At 33.9% G+C, this 15,940-nt stretch overlaps 1 protein-coding gene across 4 annotated transcripts in view; it reads left to right on the top strand.

Moving 5' to 3' along the window:
- LRRTM4 (leucine rich repeat transmembrane neuronal 4) overlaps positions 1–15,940 on the top strand; it is a 764,460-nt gene that overhangs the window by 85,283 nt on the left and 663,237 nt on the right. The window lies entirely within an intron of this gene.

Below are 15,940 nucleotides of genomic sequence, written 5' to 3'. Positions count from 1 at the left end.
ATCAAATTAGGCCCCACAAAGGGCTAATTATTGCAAATCACTGATGGTACTATGTTAGTTGTAAGAATAATCTACTTATTATTCTCTTAATATTCAATATAAGCTATATTTTGTTGTTGAACATTATGACCCAATACTATATCTTTACAGATCAATATAAATCAGTTGTTCTCAACCCCCTCCCCGCCGCCAAGCATAATGGACTAGAGCTGCTGCTGTACAGCCTACAATACAAGAAAAACTCCCTACAAACAATGGTATGAACCAAAATATCAGTAGTGCCAAGGCTGAGAAAACGTGATGCAGAAAAAAAACATAGCATTTTATTTACTAAAATAAACAGATTGCCTATTACATGTTGAATCAAATATTTAGTGAAGCATCGTTCTATGCTGTCTATACAGATTACATGATGGTGATGCTATTTTGAAAGTGTTTACATTATATTACATATCAGTCCCCAACCCTGTCCCAAAGGATCTCAGAACATGCTCCATATTTTTTTTTGCATTATGATTACATCTCACTTAGCAAAACAAAGTTAATAATACTAATAATATCAGTAACTATCCTTCATTGACTCCTTACTATGTCTCAGACACTGTTTTGACTATTTTTGCAGGTTTCAGTTCATTTAATTCTCACAAAAGTCCATCAGATAGGCGGTATTTTTATCACTTGTTTATTGGTGAGAAAACTGAGAAGTTAAATACTCAAGGCACGCAGCTTGTAGTCTTAGAGGTGGGAAATGGATAATGGAAACTATTTACTTATGAAACCGTTTGTAAAAATCTTGAAATTAAGGGACCCTAATTTATTGTAACTGTGACAAATGGCATTTTGTTTGGAGGTGTGGAAATGTACATTGATATCCTGAAGATGTTGAGCTTACTTCCAAATATGTTTTATGGTTGCTTAGGAAAGCAGAAAACTCTGCTATGCTACACTTTCACTCCCATATTACACAGAGACTCAGAAATCATTTGAGGATTAAGCAGAAAATTTGGTAAAAAGGATGAAGAAATCATAAGAAAAGAAAGGGGAAAAAAGAGGAATAACAAAATATGCTGGGCATTTGATATATGAGTGGTAGAAGAGAGTCATTCCAGCTTTAAGGATTGAAAAGTAAAATATTCTCCCACAGACAGGGAACATGATGAAAACATGACCAAAAACATTTGATACCTACTAGATATGAAACACTCTTCTAAATACATTGCATGTGTTGATTAATGTAATTCTCATCACAAATCTGGGAGGTAAGTATGCGATTCTCCCATTTTATAAATGAGGAAACCAAGGCACAAAGAGACTGGATAGTTTGTCCAGGCCATAGGGATGGCAACCAACTAAGACAACATTTGAACCTAGGCAGTAAGGTGCTAGCATCATTGTCTTTAATCATACACAGTTACCTTATAGAAGATGTTTGAGACCCAGAACAAAAAAAAATGAGTGACTAAAATGTCTGAACAATATTTCTCAGCGAAAATAAGCTAAGAATTTATGCTTTCTAGTTTTGTGGGTTTTTTTTTTTTTTTGGCTGATCGTGTGTGTGTGTGTGTGTGTGTGTGTGTAAAAGAAAGGAGGAAGAACCTATGTGCATAGGTGCATATATACTGCATTTTAATATACCTAATGTTCACTTATAATGAGGTAATAGAAACAAATGACATGTAAATGTTTTAATGTACAAGACTGATTAACTCTTGGATATTTTCCAGCAAGTGGAAGTCTGGAGATTGAAGGAACTTATTGAAGAAAATTATTCAATAACCTATGAGTTTAATAAACACTCCTATTTTGAGTTTAGAAATTATCATCTTTGGCTGGAATCAGTATTAAAAGATTTTTATTTTTTTAAACTTTACTTTCTTGACGTTTTTTTCCCAAGTTACAACAATGATACATGATTAGTGCATGAAGTGAAATACTAAAGTCAAGGAGATATACAAGCAAAGAGAACCACATCACATGCCTCTACCATATCTTCTCTTCCCATCCTGGAATTAATCAACTGTGTCACCCTGTTGTGTGACCTTACACATTGTTCTTTCATAAAAATAGCATAAAGGAAATATCTACAGTCTTAAGAGCAAGGGAATATATCACTAAAATGAAAAGTTTAACTTCAAAAAGTATACATTTTTACTAAAAATATAAAGGTTACTTTTGTTGAGTGAATGATCTCCAGAAATTTTGTCAGTGAATATATTCAGTATCTATCCATGAGCACCTAGATACACAATTCATGTTGGTGTGATTGGGTGTCATAGTGATAAGAAATAATTTTAATTCTTAATTATCATCTTCCTAAGAGTTTCTGAATTTTGCTGTGTCAAACTTCTTGTAGACGTATACATTAAGCTCTTATTTACCTGTTTAAAAGGCCTTCACAGGGATCTTTTCACTGAGTTTAATTCCTTTAAATAAAGCTCTTATGGTGTGACTAAGATGTGATCAGTATGTTCTATCACTGTGTCCTTTTTCAAACTTCCTTCTTTCCACGTATGTATTACTCTTTTTATCTTTTCTTAAGATTCAACCTAAGTCAGAGTCATATTGTTGTTGATGCGTGGCTGCCTGATACTGCTATAGTTTTAAATCAGTTTGGTAAAAACATTTAATTTAGATATCAATCAATCAATAATTTCCTATTAACTGTCTGTGTTAGGGAAGCTGTCATATTTTTGTATAAAGTATTACAAGACCCAGCTGTGGTTCTGAACAATGGTTACATTATATTACATGTTTTTCTTCCATGTTTTTTTTTTTGAACCATAGAATTAAAAATGCTTCAGATGCTATGTTTTATCATTCCAGTATCTCATTTAGCAAGTGATACTAGTAATTATAATAGTAATAAATAGCTAGAATTTATTGGGTGTCAGACATTGATAAAAGCAATAAAACTTATTAAAGTTCAAGTATATGTTGTTTCTGGGAATAGAATTTTATTTACAACATCCATTTTAATAAGAATGAGTACGACCTATCTATGTGTATTTTCAAAGTATACTAAAATAATAAAATATTTATGGACTATCATACAAGTATTATATTTTCCTTGGTGCCACTGCTCTTTGCTGGAAAAAGTACTACGAAAACATCTAAGTAATGAATATGCATCTGGTCTGACATCCTTCCAATCCCTGTGACTCATTGCTGCAAATCATCATATATAAGCTTCAATTTGATCAGTTCATTTTCACTCTCTCTGTTTGAAACCTTTCTTAAACTAAAAGAAAAATGGCACAGCTACAAACCCTGACAGGATTGATTCCTACCTACCTTTCCAGCCTGTCTTACACAATTTTCCATTTCTCCTTCCACTTGAGCCACACTGCCTTTCTTTGAGACCCTTTTATCAGCCACAATCTTTCGTGACACAGGGCACTTGGGCATGTTACTATTTTGCTAATTGTAATAATATTATTAATAATACAAATAGATAACATGTGCCAAGTGAGCCATATTATGTTTCAGGCACCTACGAAATGATATAAATGGATAATATCATTTGATCCTCACAATGGCCATAAGAGGGACCCATGGATGCTTAGAATAGTCTTCCGCACCATCTCCATTGGAGTTACAATCTTTGGCTCAATTAGACTTCCTTCCAACTGTCACTTCAAGAATATATTTCAACTAATATAATCTCAAAATACGGTGTCGTTCTTCGCTACATGGCATTGAACACCAAGTGCTCCCAGCCAGAAAAGTAGCTTTCGTTGCGCACCATTGAATGCTCAGTTTTTCACAGGGTCTGAAACACAGACAGTACCAACAAATGGTTGCTTTACCAATAATGTATGTTTGATATGTGGGACTTAAAAAACTTTAACACATACTAAGGCTTTGTTTATGTCTTCAGCCAATGTTGATAGAAGAGCTTGCTACACATGCAACTTTGAGGGAAGCCATGTAGAATGTGATAATGTAATCACCACACCACTTGGTAGGTGGTATAAATCATAAATTCTTGTTTTGGAAAAGAAGATAAGTTTTGAATTACACTATATAAAATTTATTCTTCCTTTTATCCAAAATATATGAACTACTACATTTTAGGAAATCTGAAATGCCATGAATTTTAAGACTCACTACCCTTCGGTATACTCCTTAGAGAGAAAAAGACTGCCAATGAAAATACATGATGCTTTCCCGTCAGTTAGGATGTTGTAGATTTCACCAATAACATCATGTTTTTACATTCATCCATACATTGCTATGTACATTGAGAAAAGAAAACACAGGTGAAATAAATCCGTTAAGCTACTTTTAAAACCCCTTCGCATTTAGCATCCTACTCTGTACTAGATTCCAACCCAGAAGCCTCTGTGACCATGTCTTTTTCCATTATACTGTTCTCCAGGACAGTAAAAACATTGATATTAAAGAATTTCTGAAGAGAATACTCCACTTCTGTCTCTGCTTTGTTTGCTTCATTGCTTGTATTGTCTTTTTCTGTTTTTCTAAGCTGATGGCATCTACTCTGCAAGTTTTCTTGCAGATACTTATTTATATTTAGCAGAAAACTCAAAAGAAGTCTTTTGACCATAACCAGGGCTCATACATCTACCTTAAATGGTCCTTAAACAGTTTATTGACTAAAACAACATGAAGTCACATTATGAAGCTAAGACAGCAGAAATAACAAGTTTATACATATTCAAGCAAGGAAAACTGTGTCTTCTCTTTGATTTGACTATAACTATAAGATAAGAAAAAACATGCCTTTATGGTCCATTGAAATAAGATATTTAGTGATTCTATAATCAACTATAGAATGTTGATACATCTTTCCAGTGTTAAGTTCTTTAGTCATTATTTCTCACAACTCAGGCCATATAAGCTTATAGTCTCCCATTTTACAGAAGACGACAGGGAGACTCAGAAAGAGATTCATCAACTTTCCCAAAATGAAATAATTAGTAAAAGAATTGACATGTAAGTCCTCTTCTGTAAATATTGAACAGCAAATTTATAAACTTATTAGGGACTATAAGTATTAAATAAGGACATATACTAAAAGTGCTTATTACAATACCTGGAAAATAGTAAGTATCCAATAAATATTAGCTATTTTATGTAATTTATTTGTTTGACAAGTATTTTTTTGAGCATCTTCATAGGATGAGTTACTGTTCTAGGCACCCAGTATACATAATTAAAAACATTTAAATATTTAAGAAAGCAGTCTTTGATCTCCTGAGCATTCATTCTAGTGGATTATTAATAATGATGTATATTTTTAGTTCTATGAATTTAGTTTGAAGAAATTATACCCGATCATCTTCAATTCAAGGTGTAATAGGAATGTTTTGGCACTATACAGACTTTTTACAAATTTATTAAAGTATGCACATTTATTAACAAAATCAAATTCTTTTGACAGACTATTTCAGCAGATTTAGTTCATTGTGAGAATGATTTTTTGTAAGAATAAATAATGTAAATAGCTCCTACATGTACAATTACACAGTGACAGGATTTCTTCATTGGATTTTGGAGAGTACTTCTTAATTTATAGGTGAAATGACCAATCAAGACTGTTCTATTAAAATATTACACTCATTCCTGCAAAATCAAATATATATGGCTGGGGAAGTAAATGTATCTAAATTTTCATAAGGCATCTGAAATTTTTTAGATCACACTTATGTAAAGGAAATTTCTTTATAGGCACAGTTTAGTGTCTAGAAAATAATATGTAATATAAAACATCATCAATATCAAGCATAAATTGTACTTGCACTGCCTTTGTAAGAATCACTTTAGTATCCATTAATTAATTCATTGCTACAGAATCGGTGCTGATTTATAAACTTCAAGTCAGAAGCTACCGAGTTTTCATTTATTTGACATTAACATTCTAAAAGATCTATGTTCACAATAAAATTATTTTCTCTGCAAACATTTAATTTTTTACAAACACTAGAAAATATATATCTTCCTGGTTTTTGCTCCTGGTAAATTGTACTCCTATGTGGTGGTATCTCTCACATACGGTTTTTAATACATTCTTTGCCCTATTTGTAGGTTACTCAATTTCACCTATCTTTTCTTTGCCAGTGCTATATTACTTCAATTACTGTCCTGCAGAATAACTTTCATTATTGATAGGACAGATATCACTTTGCAAATTTAGGTGTACAATATAATCTTTAAGGTACGGTCTCCGGGGTCTTCCTGCTTGGTCTATTTTGCACTAGCTGTGACATTTAAAACAATGTTTCAATTTTCTCTGTCTCAATTACTTCACCTGTAAAATGATAGTATGATATTGCCTTTTACATAGTTTTGTTCTGAGGATTAAATGAGATAATTTTTGAAAAATGGCACAATATTGGCTTCCAGATAGACACAGTATAGTACGGTCACCTATAATAATTACTATTTTGCTGTTTCAAAAAAGTTCATATGTTTCTCAACACATTAACACTGTTAAATTACAAATATTACCCTATTTGAACTCTAATTGCATTAAACTTAGAGATGAATAAAATAGGGAAAATAGGAATCTTTGCAATAATGTTTTCGCAGTAGATTTTTTTTTACGGATACTTCCTCAAAAATTGTTATTTTTTTTCTAAGTTTCTGGCGGAGTTAATGGTTTCAGCTTTTCTTGTTAGAGAAAAAAAAGTAAAGCTATGAATATGTACCTATTTGACTTTTTTAGTAAAGCTATGAATATGTACCTATTTGACATTTTGCCCGTACATATTTTTTGAGACGGAGACTTCTCACTCTGTTGCAAGACTGGAGTGCAGTGACATGATCTTGGCTCACTACAACCTCTGCCTCCCAGGTTCAAGAAATTGTCCTGCCTCAGCTTCCTAAGTAGCTGGGACTACAGGTGTGCACCACCACGTCCAGATAATTTTTTATGTTTTTAGTAGAGACGGGTTTTCATCATGTTGAGCAGGATAGTCTTGATCTCCGGACCTCGTGATCCACCCACCTAGGCCTCCCAAAGTGCTGAGATACACATGTGAGCCACTGTGCCCAGCCAGCTTTATGTCATAAAATGAAAATAGGATAGAAGAAGGAAGAGAAAGTTAAGGAAAGAAAAAAGAAAGGAGAGAAGAAGAAAAATATGAAAATTTAGTATTATAAATCATTTGAAATAGGACTTCTAGGAGCTGTACGTGGGAAATTATTTAATTTAATTTAATTTATTTGCTTCTGGTTTTAGTCCTCTTTTATAGGTGCAGAATCTTAGGCTTGAAAGTCTTTAGCTTCACATCACTTCAGGCTGAATCTGAGGATTCTGAGCTTTACACTGCTCTGTCTTAGCTCCTTACTTTCTAAAGAGCCTACAAGAAACATTTTGCCTTAATCTTTATCTTGAGTAACTTGTGGGAATATTCTTTAAATTCTAATTGGCAGGATAGGTTGGTTTACCTTTGTTGTTAAGTATAGTTCTATTGCAGTATGCCCCCATAACAAAGTCTACATATTTGATGCTTTTCAGAAAGTTTTGAAATTGTATTCACACTAGAAATGGGTTTTATTTGGAAAAATTTTCCATATTTCCTAAAATGAAGCAGTGTTTTTTACTTAATGGGTTCACAGTTGGATATGTATTTGCATATACCTATGCTGATAACTGGCTTATTTTCTGAGAAGAATTTTTAAATTTACATTTTTTAAATTATCATTATCAAGAGTGAAAATGTAGCTTTTAGATTCAACCTATTTGAGACACACTATTATTTTATTATTTCCACCATCCTCACAAAATATGATTTTCCAAATATATTAAAAAAAGTTTTAAATCCATGTTACTACTCTATTAATTTCTGTATTATAAAATCTATGTCAAGATTATTTTTGACAATTTAATTCAGAGCTATACCCTGATTACTGCTTTACAGAAACATATAAATTTTATATATTTCATAGTTTGTCAATGTGGTTTGTATATATTTTCCATATACTTTGTTTATAACATTTTACAGGTTCTGAAATAAGAATATATTTACTACAATTCTGTAATATAGCGTCCTTAATCTAAAGAAATATAGTACAAATGCCATTTACAGAGTAATTGTAATGTCAGTTACAGTTTAAATCTCTATAATAAGGTCATGATAATCTTGTGATAGATACGTATAGAAAGGCTATACTTACAAAGTATAGTGCTAATTGTTGATATTCATCCCTACTCATTCCTCCTCACCCCCACATGGACAAAACTAAGAGAAAAATGGTATATTATAAATACTCAGCAAATATTTCTTTCTTTATTTTCATTATTCAGGAGAGAAAAACATTCAAAAAAGAATGGATGTAATCTTAGCCCATAGAAACACAAAAACCCTAAAATGGATAGTCCTTAAACATTCTGGCCTTAGGTTTTCTATCAAATATGATTCGATTAATTTCTGGAATGTACTTTTTATGTTATTTTTAATCACTTTGTTAACTTTTGCAGAGTAAATTAATGTTTTACATTTATCTAGTGAGTTAAATGTTCCTACTAGAAGTATACTTTTATTCCAATTCAATGAGTTTTCATTCTTTTATACGAAAAGGTTATGCCCAATTTCCTCAAAGCAACTTGGTTATTTTTAATATATTTCATTTCAAATATAGGGTGTAATAGCTCTAAAACTATGGCTTAAGAAGTCAGTGGGGTTGAGATAATGCAATTACCTTGTTTTCTTGCCTGAGTCAACAAATACAGTTCATTAGATGGTTGAATCTCTGTATAATATGAAGCTATTGTGAAATGCAAAGCATATTTAAAATTTCTCATGCTTTCCTGCTCATAATGGTATATTTAATAAGCTCACATTTTCCTGCTTAAAAATATCAATGATATTTCTGATTCCTTTATACTAAACATCTTGCTTAATCAAAAATTCACAAATATCATATTTAGCCAACTAGAAATGTAACAGGCCAATACTGAAAGGTCATCTTAATTAAAAGGGCTACTCTTAGCAAATTCACTATACCATGGGTTCTTGTTAATCAGATCACTGCCAAAACAGATAAGCATACTTTTTTTTCTCATCCTACAAACCAGACACATAAGAGTTATTGTAGATAAGTTATTTATATTAATATTTTTGTTTATATATATTATACAGATGTTCAGGTGATAAAAAAGATTTCTTATTGTAGACGTACTCAGAATGAACTGTGGGTTATACTAAATCTGTCTCCTTATACTTCTTTTTTATTTTAGTTGTTTAGAGAAAGAGTTGACAGAAAGATTTGTCTATTCCAATAAAATATTGCCTTTTAGTTTTAGATGTTACATACAGAAAATATGTGATCATTACTTATCATTATAGGACTAGTAGCAGAAATTATTGTATTGGTTATGTCTTTATTTCCTTTTTCTTTATTTTAATATATTTCATTACCAAAGATTATATATTGTGAGTTGTCACCCATTTAAATCATCTAAAGCTTTCTAGAATCTGTTTATTTGTTTATATGCATGTTATTTCTGATGATAATGGATTCCATAATATATTAATCCCTTTTCCATTGGTCTAAAATTTACTTTCTCCTAACATCATGCTCTGACTTCTAATTTTTATTTAAAATTATGGTATTATATAAATCACATAAAATAAATTATATTAATTATATACTACTATAAAATATATATAAATTAATGTAATTAAACTTGTATTATTATCAAACAATATTAGCATTGCTCTTCAAAGAAAGATGACTTTCTATATTTAGAATTGTAGCCATCATTAGTTTAACATTGCTAGAAGTTCGGGGTATATGTCATGTTTAGTATTGTAACCTCACCATAGGTTATATACTAGACTTTACTCGATTGTGTACAGTCGATTAATGATTTAGTTATTGCTTTGGACATTCTTTCTCACAGTCCTATAAGAATATGCAGGATGTTTCATAAACAGATAATTAATTTTGGTACCACTTTTAATATGTTTTCTTACAACACTCTACTTTGTTTGAACTTATCAATATCTCTCCTATTAATATATATTTCTACATAAATGGAGAGTCAAAATTATCTAGGGATGGATGCTCATGTGAATGAAATAAATGAATTAAAACTGAATGAATAAGTGAATCAATAATTCTCTGATTATAGCATTAATCCTTAATATTTTTTTCCCTTGCAGTATGGTCTAAGTAAAAGTAGTTTTAGTGTCCTGGATTTGCAGGAGTATTTCATGAATGTAAGGAGTGATAATGATATTGGTGAATGAATATATAACTGAAGCTATATAAAGGTTTTTTGTTCACCTCTTACCTTAGAGGACCTAGTCATCCAGTTTTAGATAGTCTCAGCCTTGCCACTATTAACATCTTTAATTGAGCCATGTTTTGGGCTGTTCTGTGTGTTGTAGTTTCTTAACAGATTAAGAGGTATTATATTCACTCTTTATTTCCAAAATCGCATGTATTCATGTTACTCACATCAAAGCCTATGAAAGGTAGCTGGGTTCTTGGTCACCACTAGCCCATTTTGGTTTGACTTTGCATACCCTTTAAAAAAATTTTGGCTTTATTGTTTAATTTTATTTTTATAATCATATTGTAACCACGGCCAGGCTGCATACTCAGCTCCCTCCCTGATCCAATTCCAAGGTCCTTGGTGGCTCTTACCCCAAGAATGGGGAAAGGGACCCTGGAGGCACAATGAGCTTACTCTTCGAATAAATATCTCAGACTCAAAGAGTTTAGCAGAGAGTAATTTATTAGGCAGAGAGAGAGAGAGAGAGCGAGAGAGAGAGAGAGAGAGAGAGAGAGAGAAAGAGAAAGCAAGCGAGAGAGAGAAAGAGAAAGCAAGCTCCCATGCTGTCGTAGGAGGGGAATCCTGAGGGAATATCCAGATAGGTAAGGAGCAGAGGGTAGGGGGCAGTTAACCCTGGAGTTATTCCCGCCCCATTCTTGTTCTTGTCCAATGAGAGGAGTTCTTTCAAAATTCCACTGGAGTGATTGATCTTTGACTTTGATACCTGATTGGCTACTTGGTCTACAACAGAGCCCCCTCCTCAGAGATTTCCTTGGGCTTCTTCAACAAAGAAACTTACCTGGATTTTCCACCAACCCCCGCCCCCACAAAGTTAGACAAATAACTTTACATTCCCAGATGGGGGTGTGGATGGAGGCCTGGTACTGGGAAGCTCCTGACTTTGAAACCACGCCCCTCGTGAACCTGGGAAGAAAAGTTTTTTCCTTAACACAATCCTTCAATATTATATAAATTGGATAATGTGATCTTCATGTAAGAAATGAAAGAATATGCACAGATGGAATAATTGACCTAAGAATGTTTAGCTGAGCAATACAGGAATTTGTTTAGGGAATGGCTGAGTAATGAAACTTTAAAATATGTCTCATGATGCAATTTCTTTTCATGAATTGTAGACACAGCTTCAATTCTTCTAATTAGTTTGATTCAAGTCTTCAACATCAGTTATGAGATCACAACAAATCTCAAAACTAGAATCAGGACAGTTGGTAAAGGAAAAGGTCCTTTGAGTGGCCACTCAGTCATTCTAAATGTAATCTAGTGCTTCTCAACCAGGGGCTCTTTTGCCCCCAGGGACAATTTGGCAATGAATAGAGGTATTTTTGTCATCACAAGTTGGGATGGGAGTTCTACTGGCATCTAGTGGGCAGAGGGAGGCTAGGCACGTTGCTAAACATCCTACAATGCATAGGCCAAACAATTGAGAACAAAAAATTATTTGACTCAAGATACCAATAGTGATCACTGAGAATTCCTGAAACTGGATGATTAGGTCCTTTAATGTAGGGGGTGGAAATACAACCTTCAATATAGCTATAAGTTTATGTATTCACTCACCAACATCACTATCCCTCCTTATGCTCATAGTTATATGGTATAATTTCTAGGGGTAGGATAATTGTAAATATATTTGAATTTTATTTCTGATTTTACCACCTATTGGCTTGGTAACCTTGGACAAATCACTATGCTTTATTGACTTTTAAAATGGAAATGCTGTAAAACAATTTCTAAATTATGGGGTTGTTTTGAAGATAAAATAATGCATGCAAAGTACTGAGCACCAAACCTGGAGAGTAAGTGCTCAATAAATTACAGTTATTATGTTAATTTTATGTATGAATGGTTATTAAGATGTATCAATTGTGGTGTGCAAAATATGTAACTTTTTTGCATAACTCTAATTAATTTCTGCCACCAGCTCTTTTAAGACTGTTGGTAAAAGAAAATTAGCCATTTGTTAATAAACTCAATCCATTAGTTTTTTTTTTTTTTTTTTTAACAGATTAAGGGTTACTACATTCTCCCTTTGTTTCCAAAGTTGCATGTAAGTTTCTGACTCACACCAAAGCCTATGAAAGGTGGCTGGGTTCTTGATGACTATTGGCCTGTTTTGGTATCTTTTATAGCTTCTTTTTTTTTCCTGGTTCCTATTCAGCAAGAGCTATTCTGCTCTGACATATGGAAAACATTTTTTTTTCCAATCAGGGATCTGATAAGAACAGTTTACACATATCACTTTGTCTGTTCAGCATCCTAACCCTGAAGTCACTCTCTACAGCTCTAAGATCGCCGTAGGAATCTTTTGGATAGTATCTTAATTTTGTCACTGTGGGAAACTCAGTAGGGAACCCTCACATCTGGAATCAGAGGACAATTTTGTCTACTTTATTGCTACAGGAACTTACATGCTGGGAACTCTAGAACTGCATGGTTCTTGTGGGCTCAGATATCCTCTGCTCTCGAATCCCAAAACTTGTCTAGAGATTCTATTGTTCCTCTTTGTATGAAGCTCAGACGGTTAAAATGGAAGACAGAAAGCCATCAGAGACCTATTTATAAACTTACTTAATTCTTCTGCTCTTCTCTTTGATGCTTCTCATGTGCAGCTCCAAGATGGGTAGAGAGAGGCTTATCTACTCATTCTGTAGCATCCCAGTGGCTTGTGCATTTTCCTTCCACTCCTGTCGTTTGCATTAGGACTTCAGCATTTGAAAACTCAAAGGCCAAAACATCCTCCTGTTTTTGTTTTTCAGTGTCTGCTATGGCTTCCCTTAATTGGTGGTAAAATGGCCTAAGGCCTTATGGCAGTGAAGAATGGAAAATGTATAGGTAAACATATCAGAACGTTACCTAATAAGTATATTATCTCACTTTACTACACATTCTACTTCATAGTAGGCATACTTTATAAGTATAGTGTTTGACTTTTAAAGATATAGGCATTTTTAGATTTGTTAACTTTGGTGCAAGATTGAGATGGAAGATAAGTTTGGCAATCTGTTTTAATTTTCAAGTGTTATTGTTAATAAGGTTTGATCTTTCTCACTTTTTTTCCTCAAAATATAATATTATGGCCTCCTTGCACATCATAGTTTCCTTATACTGCCCTCATAACTTTCTGTTCATCTATTCTCTCCTATTTTCATTTTTAAGGAAATAAATGGGCAGTTCTGTTCAAGTTCTTCTTCAGGGCAGCATCCTTCAAACAACTGAATGTTTTTATCTGTTGGTACAGTAAGAAGGTGTGGGGTTATAAGTGCATCTAGAGTTTTAAGAAATTTGATTTCCAGACCCACAGGTACTATTCTTATAACTAGCATATCCTAAAACTGTCTAAAAGCTGTAGATTGTCGTTTGCTGCCTTGTCTTTCACAATTGCCCTTCTTCCATTTCGAGAGGAAAGGCACAGCTCTTGCCTAGCTATCATCTTTTCACTGGCAGAAGATGCGAAAACCTCCAGGGAATCAAACAAAGAGACACTTTGGAGAATGCTTTGTTTGTAAAGTATACTCCCAAGAGCAAAGCAAATAATGTCTTAGTAAGAAGTATTGAAATGAGAAGTCTTGCTTTATCCTGTTTACATATCTCTTGTTTACATATCTGTTTCAGCTAGACTGAAACAGGACTCTGACTCTTTCAATACTTCTTACCAAAGCTTTCTTGGGGGTATACATGTGTTTGGGTGTTTGCATATGCTTGTATCTATACACACATACATACATATACGCACATATGTGTCTGTAATCTCTTTACCTGTCTCTAGCTCTCTAAATATATATATACATGTATATATACTTAAATGTATATTTATCTTTTAGCCTCTCTATCTCTTTAGCTGTGTAATTGGAATTCAGTAGTGAGAATGTTGTTTGCCATATGTTGATGGCTGGCTTTTGCTAATGCAGACCTTCTCCTAAATTGAATGAATCAAAGAAAACTGCTTTTCTAAAGTTTAATAAACAGTATATTTTTAAGGTATATACCACATAAAATTTGCCAAAAAATGCATCTCCCACAATTAATTGAAATAATCTTAACTGCGGCTTTGGTCTGAATGTTTGTGTTGCCTAAATTAATATATTGAAAGCTAATCCACAGTGTAACAGCATCAAGAGGTGAGGGATCCTGAGGGAGCCACAGAAATTCATGCTTAAGCCATGAGAGCCGCTGCATGGGTTGCACTCAGGAAAGCCACAGGGGCAGGGCTATGTGGAGCTTTGGGGACACAACCCAGTGTATCCTGAAGGCAAGATGTTGAGTCAAAGATTATTCTCATGCTTTAAGATATAGTGTTGTCTGCCCTGTTGGGTTTTGAACTTACTTGATACCAATTACCACACATTTCTTACTTCTGATTTCTACCTTTTAGAGTTGAGAAATATCTACCCTCTGCCTTCCCCATCATTGTATTTTGGAAGCACCTAAGTTATTTGATTTCACATGTTCCCAGCTAGAAAGCAATTGGCCTCAGATAAATCATACCATGAGTATCATTTATATCTGATTTAGATATTTAGATGAGACTCTGGACTTTAGACTTTTGAGTTGATGCTGGAATGAGTTATGACATTTGGATCTATTGGAGTGGAGTGAATATATTTTGCATGTGAGAATTTTGGGGAGCCAGGGACAGAATTCTATGATCTGAATGTTTGTGTTCTCCCAAAATTTTATTTTGAAACCTCATCCTGAATTTGACAGTATTAAGAAGTTAAATATTTTGGGATGTGATTAGGTTATGAGCATGGAGCCCTCATGAATAGGATTAGTGCACTTGTAACAGAGACTTTAGGAGCTTGCTCACCCTTCCTTGATTTTGTACTTTCCAGCTTCCAGAACAGTGAGCAAAAAAAAAAAGTCTCTTATTTATAGAAATGTATTTCTATATTAGTCAGGGTTCTATAGAAAGACAAAATCAAAAGCATGCATAGATAGAGATACAGAAGATTTATTAGGGGAATTGGCTCATGCAACTGTGGAGGCTAAGAAGTCTCACTATGGCTGTCTTCAAGCCAAAGAACCAGGGAAGCCAATGTTGCAACCCTCAGTCCTAGGCAGAAGACCTGAGATGCTGGAGGGCTGCTCATGCAAGTTCCAGAATCCAAAGGCCAGAAAACCTAGAGTTCTGATGTTCAATGGCTGGAGAAAGAAAAGGCCCGGATCCAAAAAATAGAGTAAATTGGCTTTTTCTCTGCCTTTTTGTTTTACATGGGCCCCCATCTGATTGGATGGTGCCTGCCCCCACTGAGAGCAGATCTTCCCCAACTCAGTCCCCCAACTTACATGACAATATCCTCTGGAAAGACTTTCTCAGATATACCTCAAAACAATGCTTTGCCAGCTATCTAGGTATCTCTTAATCTAGTCAAGTTAATTCTAAAATTAATCATCACATGCAGCCTAAAATGTGTTATTATAACAGCCAGAATGGAATAAGAAAGATGCCAATCCTTTTTTTTTTTTTTTTTTTTTTGAGACGGAGTTTCGCTCTTGTTACCCAGGCTGGAGTGCAGTGGCGCGATCTCAGCTAACTGCAACCTCCGCCTCCTGAGTTCAGGCAATTCTCCTGCCTCAGCCTCCTGAGTAGCTGGGATTACAGGCACGCGCCACCATGCCCAGCTAACTTTTTGTATTTTTAGTAGAGACGGGGTTTCACCGTGTTGACCAGGA

The sequence above is a fragment of the Aotus nancymaae genome, unplaced genomic scaffold (assembly GCF_030222135.1).
Source record: "Aotus nancymaae isolate 86718 unplaced genomic scaffold, 86718_ANA_hifiasm-v0.15.2.pri h1tg000017l, whole genome shotgun sequence".
NCBI lineage: Eukaryota > Metazoa > Chordata > Mammalia > Primates > Aotidae > Aotus > Aotus nancymaae.
Note: the sequence above shows the minus strand (reverse complement) of the source record. Positions and strands in the feature narration are given on the sequence as shown.